General features: G+C 43.3%; 1 long non-coding RNA gene and 1 pseudogene across 1 annotated transcript; one reads left to right on the top strand and one right to left on the bottom strand.

Annotated features, from left to right (window-relative positions):
• Window positions 1–89: 89 nt before the first annotated feature.
• On the bottom strand, window positions 90–7,177 carry LOC124045578 (annotated as a pseudogene).
• On the top strand, window positions 4,466–7,384 carry LOC124045581. Its single transcript, XR_006840876.1, has 3 exons — window positions 4,466–4,696; window positions 5,735–6,769; window positions 6,844–7,384. It is a non-coding gene; the product is annotated as an uncharacterized LOC124045581 (long non-coding RNA).
• Window positions 7,385–18,117: the final 10,733 nt, after the last annotated feature.

Here is an 18,117-nt window from a genome sequence, read left to right as displayed (position 1 = left end):
CTCTGCTGAGTTGTCTTTATATCAGTTTGAGTCTGTGCAGGACACTTCTTAATTTAACCCCATGATCCAACACAGATGGAAGACAGTTGAGATAATTTAACATGTTAATTTGATGAAAATGTGTTACAATCCATAGACATGGGTTACATGTGCTGGTGTTAAATAAGCTAGTTGTCGGAGTCTTGGTCCAAGAACCCAACACTGTACAGCAAATGTTTTTCAGGGAGCCCAAGTGTATTGGGATACATGCCAGTGTTAACATAACCAGTGACAACATCTAAATGTGGTAAAAAGAAAACCCAACAACCAACAGGTGACATTTATATTCTATAACAGTGATGACTACCACTGTTTGACCAATCTCTGTTAACACACAACTAAAATGTTGGGAAACTTGGTCAGATGTTAGAGATTACTGTCTGACAGGTGAAAGTGTTAGATAAATAGTATTAATATGGATTATTGTATAGTAACAGTGATTATTGTATAGTAACAGTGATTATTGTATAGTAACAGTGATTATTGTAATAGTAATAGTGGTTATTGTAATATGAATAATGGTTATTGTAATATTAGTAGTGATTATTGTAATATGAATAGTGATTATTGTAATATGAATAATGATTATTGTAATATGAATAATGACTATTGTAATATTAATAGTGATTATTGTAATATTAATAGTGATTATTGTAATATTAATAGTGGTTATAGTAATATGAATAATGATTATTGTAATATGAATAATGATTATTGTAATATGAATAATGACTATTGTAATATTAATAGTGATTATTGTAATATTAATAGTGATTATAGTAATATGAATAATGATTATTGTAATATTAACAGTGATTATTGTGATAGAGTATTATAATAGTGATGATTATCAGACAGGTGCAAGTGTTTCAGCAGGAGTGTTCTTAATGGAGGAAGATCCAGACAGACTCTGGGGTCACACCCAGGCACCAGAATGTATTCTCCCCAACATCAATGTCCCAGCTGTGTGCTCCTGAGTTCCTGGACGAAGGTCCCCTCTACTACATCACAGTGTGTCCTCCCTCTGTGAGAATCTTAATGAAGCACATCAAGGGGTGTTACTGACTCATTTACATCCTGTTAGTCCCTGATTCAGACAGAGACAGTATCCACTGATACAGACACCTTCCCTGGTAACACTCTCAGAGGGTGGAGAAAACAGAGATTCCTGATGTATGGAAAGACTCTCTCAGTGAAAGTGTGTGTGAATGTGTGTAGATGTGTGTTACTGACAGGGTCAGAGAATGACAGCTTTCCTCCTTCCCAGTCTAGCTGCACTCTGATCCTCTGTGGATTCTGTCTCACTATGAAGGGAGTGAGTGGCTGCTGTGTTTTATAATCACCACCACCAAACAACACACCCCAGGATCCATCCCAAAATCCACTGTCTCCCTTCCTCTGGACAGACTCTGTGATCACACCCAGGTACCAGTACATATTCTCCCCAACATCAATGTCCCAGCTGTGAGTTCCTGAGTTAAAACCCTGAAAACCCAGGACAGTTTCTTCCTCATCAAACCTCTCTGGGTTGTCAGGAAGCTGATGTTCCTCATCACTGTATCTCACACTGGTCAGATCATCAGACAGGATGAGATCTGGGTGGGCCGTGTTGAGTTCCAGAGTCACTGGAGCTGGACAGAGAGAACACAAACACACTATGTTAATTCAAATGAAGGGGGAATACATTACTGTATATGATATATAATGCTATGTATTGTATGTTTTGTGTTATATTGTAACGTTTGTCGTTGGGAGAAAGAGAGGAGGACCAAGGTGTAGTGTCGTAAGTATTCATTATGCCTTTTACGAAGAATCCCCCCAAAAATAAACATGATAAACAAAACAGTCCTGAACGGTGAACTAAAACACAGAACAGAAAATAAGCACCACAACTCAAACGTGAAACCAGGCTACCTAAGTATGCTTCTCAATCGGGGACAACGATTGACAGCTGCCTCTGATTGAGAACCATACCAGGCCAAACAAAGAAATCCCAAATTCACGCCCTGACCATACTAAAAACAAAGACATAACAAAAGAACTAAGGTCAGAATGTGACAGTACCCCCCCCCCCAAAAAAAACCTGAACCTATAGGGGAGGGTCTGGGTGGGTGTCTGTCCGCGGTGGTGGCTCTGGCGCGGGACGTGGACCCGACTCCACCATAGTCTTTGTCCGCCTTTTACCCCGCCTCCGTGGCCTCTTTAACACGGTGACCCTCGCCACTGACCTCGGACTGGGGACCCTAGAAATGGGTCCCTAATGGATGGGAAATTCCAGCAGCACCGGAGAGGCGGGAGACTCCGGCAGCTCCAGAGTGAAGGGCGATTCCGGCAGCGCCGGTGACGGACGGCTCTGGCAGCTCAGGACAGACGGGAGACTCTGGCAGCTCAGGACAGACGGGAGACTCTGGCAGCTCAGGACAGACGGGAGACTCTGGCAGCTCAGGACAGACGGGAGACTCTGGCAGCTCAGGACAGACGGGAGACTCTGGCAGCTCAGGACACATGGGAGCACCTATTGGGAGGAGACGGAGAGACAGCCTGGTGCGGGGGGCTGCCACCGGAGGGCTGGTGCGTGGAGGTGGCCCTGGATAGACCGGACCGTGAAGGCGCACTGGAGGTCTCGAGCACTGAGCCTGCCCTACCTTACCTGCTCCCCGTAGCCAGGCCAGTGCGGCGAGGTGGAATAGCCCGCACTGGGCTGTGCTGGCGAACCGGGGACACCATGCGTGGGGCTGGTGTCATGTACCCCGGCCCGAGGAGACGCGCTGGAGACCAGATGCGCTGAGCCGGCTTCATGGCAGCCGGCTCGATGCCCACTCTAGCCCGGCCGATACGAGGCGCTGCTATGTACCGTACCGGGCTATGCACACGCACCGGGGACACCGTGCGCCTCACGGCATAACACAGTGCCTGCCCGGTCCCTCTCTCTCCACGGTAAGCACGGGGAGTTGGCTCAGGTCTCCTACCTGACTTAGCCACACTCCCCGTGTGCCGCCCCACAATACATTTTTGGGGCTGCATCTCGGGCTTCCAACCTCCTCATACCGCCGCCTCTCCGCTTTCGCTGCCCCCAGCTCTGCCTTGGGGCGGTGATATTCACCAGCCTGTGCCCAGGGTCCCTTGCCGTCCAGAATCTCCTCCCATCTCCAGGAGTCCTGAAATCGCTGCTGCTGCCCGTTACCACGCTGCTTGACCCTTTGGTGGTGGGTGTTTCTGTAACGGTTGTCTTCCTCCTCTAACGAGGAGGAGTAGTAAGGATCGGAGGACCAATGCGCAGCGTGGTACGTGTTCATGCTCTTTATTAAACCAAGCGAACACTGAAACAAAACAATAAATGACACGTGAAATAACGAACCGAAACAGTTCTGTGTGGAACAAACACTGACACGGAAATTAAACACCCAAAAAACAAAAGAAAGTTGGAAACCAGGCTACCTAAGTATGATTCTCAATCAGGGACAACAATTGACAACTGCCTCTGATTGAGAACCATACCAGGCCAAACACAGAAATCCCAAATCATAGAAAAAATAAAATAGACAACCCTTATGCTATGGGGCGGCAGTGTAGCCTAGTGGTTAGAGCGTTGGACTAGTAACCGAAAGGTTGCAAGTTCAAATCCCCGAGGTGACAAGGTACAAACCACTAGGCTACACTGCCGCCCCATAGCATAAGGGTCAAGCAGCATAGTCACTTTAACCATACCCACATGTACCCACATGTACATACCACCTCAATAATCCTGACTAACCGGTGCCCCTGAACAGGCAGTTAACCCACTGTTCCTAGGCCGTCATTGAAAATAAGAATTTGTTCTTAACTGACTTGCCTAGTAAAAAAAAAAAAATATATATATATATATGATGAACAGAGAGTAGCAGTAACGTAAGAAGAGGGGTTGGCAGGTGGTGGGACACAAATGGGTCTTCCAAATGAACAATGACCCCAAGCATACTTCCAAAGTTGTGTCGAAATGGCTTAAGGACAACAAAGTCAAGGTATTGGAGTGGCCATCACAAAGCCCTGACCTCAATCCTATAGAAAATGTGTGGGCAGAACTGAAAAGCGTGTGCCAGCAAGGAGGCCTGCAAACCTGACAAACCTGATTTAGGGAATTTTACTAGGATTAAATGTCAGGAATTGTGAAAAACTGAGTATAAATGCATTTGGCTAAGGTGCATATAAAATTCTGACTTCATCTCTATGTGCACATTACTTATTGGAAGATCCTCAGAAAATGTACAAAGCAAATGTATGTTTTTTAAAAATGTAGGTTGTGCTGCCATCCTCCTAGAAGGTAACAGATTATTTTATGGTTTCAATGGATTTAAATGGATTTTCATTGTGTTCCATTGTGTTTTTCGCCCCCTATTGGAGCTTTCTGGTACTTAGACTGTAAGGAAAACAGGAAGAGACATGCAGAAGGAAACAGGAGGAGACGCCGAGAAGCAGCTGAAAACAACGCAACGGTGCAGGTCTTTCAGTGTGGATCTCTTGTCACGCTTCAGCCTCGTAAAATATTTGTTTGTAAATTCGATTCAAGCATATTGCTAGTGATGATAATCTTGTTATTGATAGAATTTCTTACATATCAATGTTGGTTACATTTACTCACACAAATTGCCTTGCCTTTCATGCGTCATGCAAACAAATGGTAAAATATACAACTTTGTAGTTTTGTTACTGTTTCTAGTGTAATATGCATTGTTATTCTACAGAGATGGTTGTATATTATTAGAGTAATGAAAGGAGTTAGCCAATTACCATATGAGTAACAATTAGCTATATGCTTTGGTATCATGCCAGAGTCATGGTACTATAACAACCCGGGGTTTATAATCGCGGAAATCGGGGTTTGAACATGCTTTTTCGGCACGGTCGATAGCGCGCTACCTTGGGTCGAGGGTTCGAGGTCTGTTTCATTACAGGACCTTAGCACGTGCTTTGTATTTATGCAACTTCAAATGTATAATGTACAGCTACAGTATGTCGACGAATTGAATACTAAAGTATATTCTTTTCTGTATTTTGCAGTTTCACAACAAACATTTTCAATATATTCATTCAAGAAAATTCAGGCCTTGGAAGTTTTATTGAAGACTTATTTGTTAGATATCTGTCTAGTTTTGCATGGAAACGCAACTCAAGGGCAGAATATAGGTCATTCTAAATATCATTCACTCTCTATTTTTTTCAGTATTGGAGAGTTACAGTATTGGTCCAATATACACTGTGTACAAAACATTTAAGAACACATTCCTAATATTCAGTTTGCTGGCCCATGTTGAATCCAATGCTTCCCATAGTGGACTATTGTAGATATTCACGAGAAAATGTTGTGTGAAAAGCCCAGCAGTGTTGCAGTTCTTGACACAAACCAGTGTCCCTGGCACCAACTACCATATCCATTCAAAGGCACTTACATATTTTGTCTTGCCTATTCCCCCTGTGAATGGCACACATACACAATCCATTTCTCAACTGTCTCAAGGACTAAAAATAATTCTTAAACCTGTCTCCTCCCCTTTATCTACACTGATTGAAGTGGATTTGTAGTGACATCAATAAGGGATCATAGCTTTATCTTTGAAAGAGCTGGTGTTCTTAATGTTTTGTACACACAGTGTTTAATACCCATTATATCTCAAAGACCTACTCACTGTAGTGAACTATTCCCTGCATCTTCTCCCAGACTCTGAACTGCAGGTTTCCCAGGTGCTTTGCCACATCGATCAGCGCTCCTGAAACCCTCTCTGGATCTGGCAGTGTACACTGGGCTCTGGAAGAACATTCAGGAGTCAGTGTTGCTGTGGGGTTTGATACAGAACCACAGAGAAGAGAGAGACATAATAAAGTCCCATTACCTTTTCACTGTATCCTTGTAGTTCTGTTGGGAAACAAAATAACACATTAATAGATGTATTGATCTTAGAAAATCAATTACTACAATATTTGTTTAAAGTTGATATGGCAGTTGATTTATCAGAGGTAGATTAGTCCTTACCTGCAGGAATGAGATGTCCTCAGCTCCCAGCTCTTCCTTTATGGTTCTGATTGTGTCTGAAAGTGATGATATCTCTCTGCTCATCTTCTCAATCTTCATCTTCTGAATCTTCTGCTCCTCTTCATCCTTCAGTGCAGCTATCCTGGCTCTCTCTTCATGATATAGAAACTGATGAAGCTTCTCAAACCTCATCTTAATCAGCCTCTGTGTGCTGGGTCTGGCTCTGGAGACAGTAGAGAAGAATGTCAAAAATAGAAATAACTGATTATCCATAATTCCACAGGGTTATGATATCTTCACAGTATCATTGTATCTCAGCTTCACTCTGTATTCTTACCTTGATGTGGTTGGCTGTTTTATGACAGATCAGTTTAACTTCTCCAAAGACCTTCAATTTCTCCTGTAAGGGCTTCAGTGAGGTCTTGAGTTCCTCCTAGAATGAAACAACATTTTAACGATATGCTGTGGGTAAAAGGATTGGATTCACACAGATCTTCATTCACATTCCACAATATATGCTGTAAGTCGTGTTAAATACATCTCCTACCTTATGATCCAGTACAGCTTCATCTATTGGGCAGCAGTCATGGCTTTTATGCTTTTTGGAAGTTTGACACACCAAACAGATGGGCTGTTTATCCTCCAGACAGAAGAGCTTGAGTTTCTCACTGTGTTGACTGCAGAGCACCTCAGGCCCTGCTGAAGCTCTCTGGCTTCTATCATGTAAGTAGGCCTCACACAGGTTCTTTAAAACCAGGTTACTGGGGGGGAATTCCATTGATGATTTCTTTCTGCAGACTGGACATTCCCGAGATGTCTTCTGTTTCCAGTATTCCTCCAGACAGGCCTTACAGAAGCTGTGGCTACACAACAGGACCACAGGATCCTTGAAGATGTTAAGACATGTCTCACTGTTTATCTTTCTGTTATGGCTTTGGAAGTCTTTTGATGAAGGTTTACTTTAAAAAAGTCTAAATCTATATTTGGATGATGGTGTTCCTTAGCCGTTAATTGTTGTTTTGATTCTTGGTTGTTTACAAAGTTTTTTGGTCATCCCTTAATGACAGTTCACTGAATATTTAATAGCTGCATGTTACAGCGCTGTTCTGTTGTGAGCTTTTCTCCTTCCTGTTAAGCAGGAATAGGGTGGAGCTCTCTGCTGAGCTGTCTTTATATCAGTTTGAGTCTGTGCAGGACACTTCCACTAGATGTCAGTGTTTACTTAAATATAACTGGATTTTATTGCTTCAAAATGCCAGGTGTATGAAAATGACCAAATAAACTGATCTAACATTTCTCCTCATCTGGCTTGACTGTTAGCTGAATTCTGAATATCTATGTCTCTGGTTAATTCAGCACCATGGACAGCAACTGCATGGAAGTGCCAAGCAGTCAACTTCAGCAGCTGAAACTCCTACATTGGATTCACTTTTACATTCAGTCTGCCAAGAGCAAGATGGTGACTCCACACAACAAACCAACTCCCCGACCAAGTGCCAGGTATTCTGCTGCAGAACATGTGAAAGTAAGTCAGAGACATTCACGAGTATAAACTTTCCTCTGTAACACTATCCTCCAGCTTTTCCCCCCTCCCTCACCCATCCCTCCGTCAGTCAGGCAGGAGGATAGGAGCCGTGTTTGGTGGTGTTAATCTGTCTCTCCTCAGAACTCCGGAGTGAGGATCCTCAGAGTGCTCAAAGCTGGGATTCGGACTTTGTGGCCGCAGCCTGCGAGGAGACAGATAGGCCTGCCTGTTTTATATGTAAAGCTGCCAGCCATAAAGCACAGGCCCGCCGGGTAATTCACACAATTCTTTTGTCCCAGCCAAACTGTGGTGGGGTCCCAGCGTCTAAGAGGCTTTGCATTCTGGGAGCAAAGGAGAGGGACGGACGCTGAGGATTGTGGGTAAATTTGGACGGGCATCAGGCAGGCATTTGGCAGTCTTGCCTTTCTCCCACAGCGTTTGCTCTGATGTTGCTCATCCATATATTTATATGTTCTTAATTCCATTCCTTTACTTAGATTTGTGTGTATTAATCAAATGAAAATCAAATCAGATTTTATTGGTCATATACAGATGATTAGCAGATGTTAATGTGAGTGTAGTGTCGTGAAAATGTCCTCTATTTACCAAATCATGGGAGCAAACCACACACACACGTCAGAGTTAGTTATAAAAGTCCATCTTTAATTATATGAGCTCTATCACAATCCTGTGACTCTCAGATAAGTTCAGTGTCTCCCAGTGAATTCTGTGAGAGCCCCCTTACAATGCAACTGAGTTCCTTTTAATAGCAAAGACACACATAGTCAGACAGCATAGACATAATTCATCGTTCAGCTTTGTGTCCTTTCCCAAACCCCAGAACCATAAACCAATCCTCCAAATCAACAGGCATATATCAAATTGTCATTTAGATACAACCAACTCAAAATACAAACCTGGACAAGCTCATGGAGAGGAGAGTGAGGCTATAGGTTAAGATAAAAGCAACATTAGAGGGAGCATAGAATGATTCCAGACACTGCCACCCTTCTTTCCCCACTAGAAAATGTAGGGAGTAAAAGATATGTTTACACATGATGACACTCTGACCTCTCCCCTCTCTGTGGCCCATGCAACTTAGTTTTGACATAGAACAGATAACTGCAACCTCACCACAGTATTATACAAAAATACCATTCTGATGAGAAGTAACTTACACACAATTGATGAATATTAAACATCTTACAAATGTTACCAACAAATTCTGATCCTTCCACGACAGTAGCGAAATGCTTGTGCTTCAAGTTCCGACAATGCAATAATATCTAACAAGTAATCTAACAAATTCACAACAACTACTTCATACACACAAGTGTAAAGGGATGAATAAGAATATGTACAGATAAATATATGGATGAGCGATGGCCGTACGGCTTAGGCAAGATGCAGTAGATGGTATAGAATACAGAATATACATATGAGATGAGTAATGTAGGATATGTAAACATTATTATAGTGGCGTTATTTAAAGTGACTAGTGATACCTTTATTAAGTCAATTTATTAAAGTGGCAAGAGATTTGAGTCTGTATGTAGGCAGCAGCCTCTATGTGTTAGTGGTGGCTGTTTAACAGTCTGATGACCTTGAGATAGAAGTTGTTTTTCAGTCTCTCGGTCCCAGCTTTGATGCACCTGTACTGACCTCGCCTTCTGGATGATAGTGGGGTGTGCGGTGATACAGCCTGACAGGACGCTCTCGATTGTGCATCTGTAAAAGTTTGTGAGGTATCATTGTTAGGTTTGTTGTGAAATGTTTTGAAATGACTTACAGTTGAAGTCGGTAGTTTAAATACACTTAGGTTAGAGTCATTAAAACTAGTTTTTCAACCAATCCACACATTTCTTGTTAACAAAGTATAGTTTTGGCAAGTCGGTTAGGACATCTACTTTGTGTATGATCAAATCAAATCAAATCAAATTTTATTTGTCACATACACATGGTTAGCAGATGTTAATGCGAGTGTAGCGAAATGCTTGTGCTTCTAGTTCCGACAATGCAGTAATAACAACAAGTAATCTAGCTAACAATTCCAAAACTACTGTCTTATACACAAGTGTAAGGGGATAAGAATATGTACATAAAGATATATGAGTGAGTGATGGTACAGAGCGGCATAGGCAAGATACAGTAGATGGTATTGAGTGCAGTATATACATATGATATGAGTATGTAAACAAAGTGGCATAGTTAAAGTGGCTAGTGATACATGTATTACATAAAGATGCAGTAGATGATATAGAGTACAGTATATACATATACATATGAAATGAATAATGTAGGGTATGTAAACATTATATTAGGTAGCATTGTTTAAAGTGGCTAGTGATATAATAATATAATAATAATATAATAATAATATAATAATAATATATGCCATTTAGCAGACGCTTTTATCCAAAGCGACCTTACAGTCATGTGTGCATACATTCTACGTATGGGTGGTCCCGGGGGATCGAACCCACTACCCTGGCGTTACAAGCGCCATGCTCTACCAACTGAGCTACAGAAGGATATATTTTACATAATTTCCCATAATTTCCCATAATGTCCCATAATTTCCCATTCCCATTATTAAAGTGGCTGGAGTTGAGTCAGTGTGTTGGCAGCAGCCACTCAATGTTAGTGGTGGCTGTTTAACAGTCTGATGGCCTTGAGATAGAAGCTGTTTTTCAGTCTCTCGGTCCCAGCTTTGATGCACCTGTACTGACCTCGCCTTCTGGATGATAGCGGGGTGAACAGGCAGTGGCTCGGGTGGTTGTTGTCCTTGATGATCTTTCTGGCCTTCCTGTGACATTGGGTGGTGTAGGTGTCCTGGAGGGCAGGTAGTTTGCCCCCGGTGATCCGTTGTGCAGACCTCACTACCCTCTGGAGAGCCTTACGGTTGTGGGCGGAGCAGTTGCCGTACCAGGCGGTGATGCAGCCCGACAGGATGCTCTCGATTGTGCATCTGTAGAAGTTTGTGAGTGCTTTTGGTGACAAGCCGAAATTCTTCAGCCTGCTGCGCCTTCTTCACAATGCTGTCTGTGTGGGTGGACCAATTCAGTTTGTCTGTGATGTGTACGCCGAGGTACTTAATACTTACTACCCTCTCCACTACTGTCCCATCAATGTGGATAGGGGGGTGTTCCCTCTGCTGTTTCCTGAAGTCCACAATCATCTCCTTAGTTTTGTTGACGTTGAGGGTAAGGTTATTTTCCTGACACCACACACCACACCTCCTCCCTGTAGGCCGTCTCGTCGTTGTTGGTAATCAAGCCAACCACTGTTGTGTCGTCCGCAAACTTGATGATTGAGTTGGAGGCGTGCGTGGCCACGCAGTCGTGAGTGAACAGGGAGTACAGGAGAGGGCTCAGAACGCAGCCTTGTGGGGCCCCAGTGTTGAGGATCAGCAGGGTGGAAATGTTGTTGCCTACCCTCACCACCTGGGGGCGGCCCGTCAGGAAGTCCAGTACCCAGTTGCACAGGGCGGGGTCGAAACCCAGGGTCTCGAGCTTGATGAAGAGCTTGGAGGGCACTATAGTGTTAATTGCCGAGCTGTAGTCGATGAACAGCATTCTCACATAGGTATTCCTCTTGTCCAGATGGGTTAGGGCAGTGTGCAGTGTGGTTGAGATTGCATCGTCTGTGGACCTATTTGGGCGGTAAGCAAATTGGAGTGGGTCTAGGGTGTCAGGTAGGGTGGAGGTGATATGGTCCTTGACTCGTCTCTCAAAGCACTTCATGATGACGGAAGTGAGTGCTACGGGGCGGTAGTCGTTTAGCTCAGTTTCCTTAGCTTTCTTGGGAACAGGAACAATGGTGGCCCTCTTGAAGCATGTGGGAACAACAGACTGGGATAGAGATTGATTGAATATGTCCGTAAACACACCAGCCAACTGGTCTGCTCATGCTCTGAGGGCGCGGCTGGGGATGCCGTCTGGGCCTGCAGCCTTGCGAAGGTTGACACGTTTAAATGTTTTCCTCACGTCGGCTGCCGTGAAGGAGAGTCCGCATGTTTTAGTTGCGGGCCGTGTCAGTGGCACTGTATTGTCGTCAAAGCGGACAAAAAAGTTATTTAGTCTGCCTGGGAGCAAGACATCCTGGTCCATGACTGGGCTGGTTTTCTTTTTGTAATCCGTGATGGACTGTAGACCCTGCCACATACCTCTTGTGTCTGAGCCGTTGAATTGAGATTCTACTTTGTCTCTATACTGACGCTTAGCTTGTTTGATTGCCTTACGGAGCGAATAGTTACACTGTTTGTATTCGGTCATGTTTCCGGTCACCTTGCCCTGATTAAAAGCAGTGGTTCGGGCTTTCAGTTTCACGCGAATGCTGCCATCAATCCACGGTTACTGGTTTGGGAATGTTTTAATTGTTGCTATGGGAACGACATCTTCAACGCACGTTCTAATGAACTCGCTCAACGAATCAGCGTATTCGTAAATGTTGTTGTCTGACGCAATACGAAACATATCCCAGTCCACGTGATGGAAGCAGTCTTGGAGTGTGGAATCAGATTGGTCAGACCAGCGTTGAACAGACCTCAGCGCGGGAGCTTCTTGTTTTAGTTTCTGTCTGTAGGGAGGGATCAACAAAATGGAGTCGTGGTCAGCTTTTCCGAAAGGAGGGCGGGGCAGGGCCTTATATGCGTCGCGGAAGTTAGAATAGCAATGATCCAAGGTTTTTCCCGCCCTGGTTGCGCAGTCGATATGCTGATAAAATTTAGGGAGTCTTGTTTTCAGATGAGCCTTGTTAAAATCCCCAGCTACAATGAATGCAGCCTCCGGATAAATGGATTCCAGTTTGCAAAGAGTCAAATAAAGTTTGTTCAGAGCCATCGATGTGTCTGCTTGGGGTGGAATATATACGGCTGTGATTATAATCGAAGAGAATTCCCTTGGAAGATAATACGGTCGACATTTGATTGTGAGGAATTCTAAATCAGGTGAACAGAAGGACTTGAGTACCTGTATGTAGTTATGATCACACCATGTCACGTTAACCATGAAGCATACGCCCCCGCACCTCTTCTTACCAGAAAGATGCTTGTTTCTGTCGGCGCGATGCGTGGAGAAACCCACTGGCTGCACCGATTCCGATAGCGTCTCTCCAGTGAGCCATGTTTCCGTGAAGCAAAGAACGTTACAGTCTCTGATGTCCCTCTGGAATGCTACCCTTGCTCAGATTTCATCAACCTTGTTGTCAATAGACTGGACATTGGCGAGAAGAATGCTAGGGAGTGGTGCACGATGTGCCCGTCTCCGGAGTCTGACCAGAAGACCGCTCCGTTTCCCCCTTTTACGAAGTAGGTTTTTTTGGGTCGCCGGCTGGGATCCTTTCCGTTGTCCTGGGTGAAAGGCAGTACACAGGATGCGCTTCGCGAAAGTCATATTCTTGGTCGTACTGATGGTGAGTGGACGCTGCTCTTATGTTCAGTAGTTCTTCTCGACTGTATGTAATGAAACCTAAGATGACCTGGGGTACTAATGTAAGAAATAACACGTAAAAAAATAAAAACTGCATAGTTTCCTAGGAACGGAAAGCGAGGCGGCCATCTCTGTCGGCGCCGGAAGCCATGACAAGTCATTTTTCCAACAATTGTTTACAGACAGATTATTTCACTTACATTTCACTTTATCACAATTCCAGTGGGTCAGAAGTTCAGATACACTAAGTTGACTGTGCCTTGAACCAACTTGGAAAATTCCAGAAAATGATGTCATAGCTTTAGAAGCTTCTGATAGGCTAATTGACATCATTTGAGTCAATTGGAGGTGTACCTGTGGATATATTTCAAGGCCTACCTTCAAACGCGGTGCCTCTTTGCTGGAAATCAAAATAAATCAGCCAAGACCTCAGAAAATAATTGTATACCTCCACAAGTCTGGTTCATCCTTGGGAGAAATTTCAAAATGCCTGAAGATACCACGTTCATCTGTACAAACAATAGTACGCAAGTATAAACACCATGTGCACACGCAGCTGTCATACCGCTCAGGAAGGAGATGTGTTCTGTCTCCTAGAGATGAACGTACTTTCTGGCGAAAAGTGCAATCACAAAACAACAGCAAAGGACCTTGTGAAGATGCTGGAGGAAACAGGCACAAAAGTATTTACACAAAAGTATCCTCAGTAAAACGAGTCCTATATCGACATGACCTAAAATGACACTCAGCAAGGAGGAAGCCACTGCTCCAAAACCTCAATAAAAAGCCAGACTATGGTTGGCAACTGCACATGGGGACAAAGATTGTACTTTTTGGAGAAATTACCTCTGGTCTGATGAAAAAAAAATAGAACTGTTTGGCCATAATGACCATCATTATGTTTGGAGGAAAAAGGGGGAGGCTTGCAAGGGACTGGTGCACTTCACAAAATAGATGGCATCATGAGGTTGGAAAATGATATGGATATATTGACGCAACATCTCAAGACATCAGTCAGGAAGTTAAAGCTTGGTCGCAAATGGGTCTTCCAAATGGACAATGACCCCAAGCATACTTCCAAAGTTGTGGCAAAATGGCTTAAGTACAACAAAGTCAAGGTAATGGAGTGGCCATCACAAAGCCCTGACCTCAATCCTATAGAACATTTGTGGGCGGAACTGAAAAAGCGTGTGCAAGCAAGGAGGCCTACAAACCTGACTCAGTTACACCAGCTCTGTCAGGAGGAATGTTATTGTGGAAAGCTTGTGGAAGGCTACCCGAAACGTTTGACCCAAGTTAAGCAATTTGAAGGCAATGCTAACAGGTACTACTTGAGTGTATGTAAACTTCTGACCCACTGGGAATGTGATGAAAGAATATAAGCTGAAGTAAATCATTCTCCGATTTATTCTGATATTTCACATTCTTAAATTATAGCGGTGATCCTAATTGACCTAAGACAGGGAATTTTTACTAGGATTAAATGTCAGGAATTGTGAAAAACTGAGTTTAAATGTATTTGGCAGTGTATGTAAACTTCCGACTTCAACTGTATATTGCTGCACTGTCGGAACTAGAAGCACAGGCATTTTACAACGCCCACAATAACATCTGCTAAACACGTGTATGTGACCAACAAAATTAAATTTGATTTGATTGAACCTTTTAGGCCTCGGCGTCCTGCTAGTGCGACAACTTCTGGTGAAACTGGAGGGCGCGCAATTCAAGTAAATAATCATAGAAATTATGGATATTAAACATTTAGGTACGCAGGGCTTATATCGGTTGAAAGCTTAAATTGTTGTGAGTCTATCTGCACTGCCCAATTTACAGTCGCTATTACACATGCCATGCGATTGTTTGAGGACGGCGCCCCACATCAAAATATTTTTACACCTGGACAGGTTTTATAAATTCATAAATAGTAATGAAATATTCACTTACTTTTTGAAAATCTTCCTCTGATTTGTAATCCAAAGGGTCCCAGCTATAACATGTAACGTCGTTTTGTTAGATAAAATCCTTCTTTATATCCCAAAAAGTCAGTTTAGTTGGTACCATTGATTTGAGTAATCCACTCGTACAACATGCAGAGAAAGGAATCCGAAAACTTTCTTTCTTTCAACAGGTCAAATTATGTTTCTTACGTAATATTTCTAAAGGAAAGAGGTATGTTCAATAGGAAACAGATTTTAGCAGGTGAGCCCTGTCTTCATGGTGCACGCAAACACACATTTCTTATTTGTTTTTGAAGTTACAAGCCTGAAACCTTGAACGTATACTGCTGACACCCTGTGGAAGCAATGGGAATTGCATCCAGGGAGCTCATTTTCAATATGAGCGTGGTCTCTCCAAAAGAAGGATGGTCTCTCCAAAAGAAAAAGGTTTGGTTGGTTTTTCTTTGGATTTTCTCCTACCATCTATATTATGTTATAGTCTCCTACATTGTTTGAACATTTCCACAAACTTCAACGTGTTTCCTTTCCAATGGTACCAATTATGTTCATATCCTGGCTTCAGGGCCTGAGCAACAGGCAGTTTACTTTGGGTACGTCATTCAGGCGAAAATTGAAAAAAAGGGGCCTTCTTGCTGCTGCTTACTGCACTTTATTGATAGAAAGGTACTGGCAGAGGAGAGGACTGTTCTCTCTCTCCATCCCTCTTTCATTCTCTCTATTTCCCTTTTATAAGAAGGTCTGGGTTAGTTAGTGAGCAGGGATATGGCCGGTAGGAGACAATGTGCGGGGTTATCACCCATTGTCAATTATTGGTTTGATCCAATAGGAGCTTTTTGTTGTGCAGGTTAAAGAGCCTGCGTTGGGTTTGATAAATCAGTGGTTAATTAAACATTGCAGCCTGGGCCAATCACGTTGCGGGTGGCAGGTAGCCGAGTGGTTAGAGCTTTGGGCCAGTAACTGAATGGTCACTAGTTTGAATCCCTGAGCCAACAAGGTGAAAAAAAATCTGTTGCTGTGCCTTCTGCAAGGCACTTTAACACTAATTGCTCCAGAGTTGCCAGTGTGACCGCACTCTCTGAGGGTGTCTCAGGGGCTGCTGGGATATGAAAAAACACATTTCCAATTCATACATATAATACACACTTGTACATGTGTTAAATAGGACAAATGTAGAGAACAACAAAATGATTAGTCAATCAGCCAGAAGCCTCTTTTCCCATACCAGTCATCATATTATCTTCTTGAGGATTTAGTGGATGGCCTTGCTTTCATCTCTTGGTCAATGTTTTGCAGTTGAAAAGTTAATGAAACAAGCAGTGAACACCTCTATGATTCACATACTCTGTAAGGATGGTGATTGTGAATGTTTTCAAAGAGATACAGTACCATCCCCAACCCTATCTTCGCAATTTACCCAAGGCAGCTGTTGTCAACACAAGATGTTCCCACACACCTGCACAAAGTGGCATGTTTTTATTCCATCCAGGCCTCAGTAAACTGTTAGAGATGGAGTCAGAGATATCTCTGCCGTGTTTTGTCAGCCAGGAGATACACGGCCGCCTCGCGTCACCACACTGATGCGCCGAATGCAGAAAGCAACGGCAAAGACGGGATATCTCGTTTCACTCAGCCTTCTTTTCATTTCCTGTTACACGGAGCATTGGTTTGGCTCTCCGGGCTAACAGTTCCCCTTTGAAGAATGATTTGAAAATATACATTTTAATAAGGAGCACCGAAGCACAGTCAATGAGAGAGCAGAAGGAGCTAAAAGGAGATTGCATATCTGAAATTAGCTGATGGAGGGAAGGTGGGAGAATGAAAGAAAGAAAGAAGCAAAAATAATGGATTGATTTGTAACAGCAAGGTGGTTTTTGTTTAATTGAAGTGGCCGGAAAAAAAATAAAGAGGAATGTGATGCTTTGGGCAAAACAATTCAGTGTGTCCTCTGAATATAGAGCAGTCCAGGTTCTGTTTTAATCTTCTCACTATAATGCAACTCTCAGAAAACCTTGCTATTTGATGCTTGTTATTTTTTTCCCACATAATGAATCAGAGACAGACATGTTGCTGCCTCAGTAATTTCACAGAGTACGTTTTAAGAAGAAAAAGTTACACATATGCTTGAGTTCTCTTATGATAATAAGATCAGCACCGGGGTTCTCATGGTTTCTAACATGAACCAAGGCATAAATTAATGTGTGTGTGTGTGTGGTGTGTGTGTGTGTGTGTGTGTGTATGTGTGTGTGTGTGTGAGTCTGTCTGCTCAAGGATTACTTACTATTCAAACATGAGAACTCAGCCAGTCTCTTGAAGTTACTGTGTATAATCTTAACATGGTTTACCAGCGCCAGTCTCTCTTCCTTAATCGCTGTGGAAGGAAGAATAAGCTCGGGAAGAGAGGAAAGGAAAATAAATGTTTTTTCGTTCTGAAGATTGCCAGGAAAATGTCAAACGGCAACAGCATTGGGTAGGCTTACACGGAAACTTCCAGGACCATTTTCTGTCCAACTAAACCCAGTAGCCTCTTCTATAGCATTACCAGGCAGGATCCCTCTTTCTCTCTAATCTATCTTTCTCCCCACCATCCCTCTATCTACACCCCTCTTTCTCCCCACCATCCCTCTATCTACATCCCTCTTTCTCCCCACCATCTCTCTATCTACATCCCTCTTTCTCTCTAATCTATCTTTCTCCCCACCATCCCTCTATCTACATCCCTCTTTCTCCCCACCATCTCTCTATCTACATCCCTCTTTCTCCCCACCATCCCTCTATCTACATCCCTCTTTCTCTCTAATCTATCTTTCTCCCCACCATCCCTCTATCTACATCCCTCTTTCTCTATAATCTATCTTTCTCCCCACCATCCCTCTATCTACACCCCTCTTTCTCCCCACCATCCCATTATCTACATCCCTCTTTCTCCCCACCATCTCTCTATCTACATCCCTCTTTCTCTCTAATCTATCTTTCTCCCCACCATCCCTCTATCTACATCCCTCTTTCTCCCCACCATCCCTCTATCTACATCCCTCTTTCTCTCTAATCTATCTTTCTCCCCACCATCCCTCTATCTACATCCCTCTTTCTCTCTTTCTCTCATCCATCTTCCTCCCCTTTCTGTCCTCAGTACCATACTATAGTCTTCTATTACAGTCC

This window comes from Oncorhynchus gorbuscha, linkage group LG10, assembly GCF_021184085.1.
Source record: "Oncorhynchus gorbuscha isolate QuinsamMale2020 ecotype Even-year linkage group LG10, OgorEven_v1.0, whole genome shotgun sequence".
NCBI classification, from domain to species: domain Eukaryota; kingdom Metazoa; phylum Chordata; class Actinopteri; order Salmoniformes; family Salmonidae; genus Oncorhynchus; species Oncorhynchus gorbuscha.
Note: the sequence above shows the minus strand (reverse complement) of the source record. Positions and strands in the feature narration are given on the sequence as shown.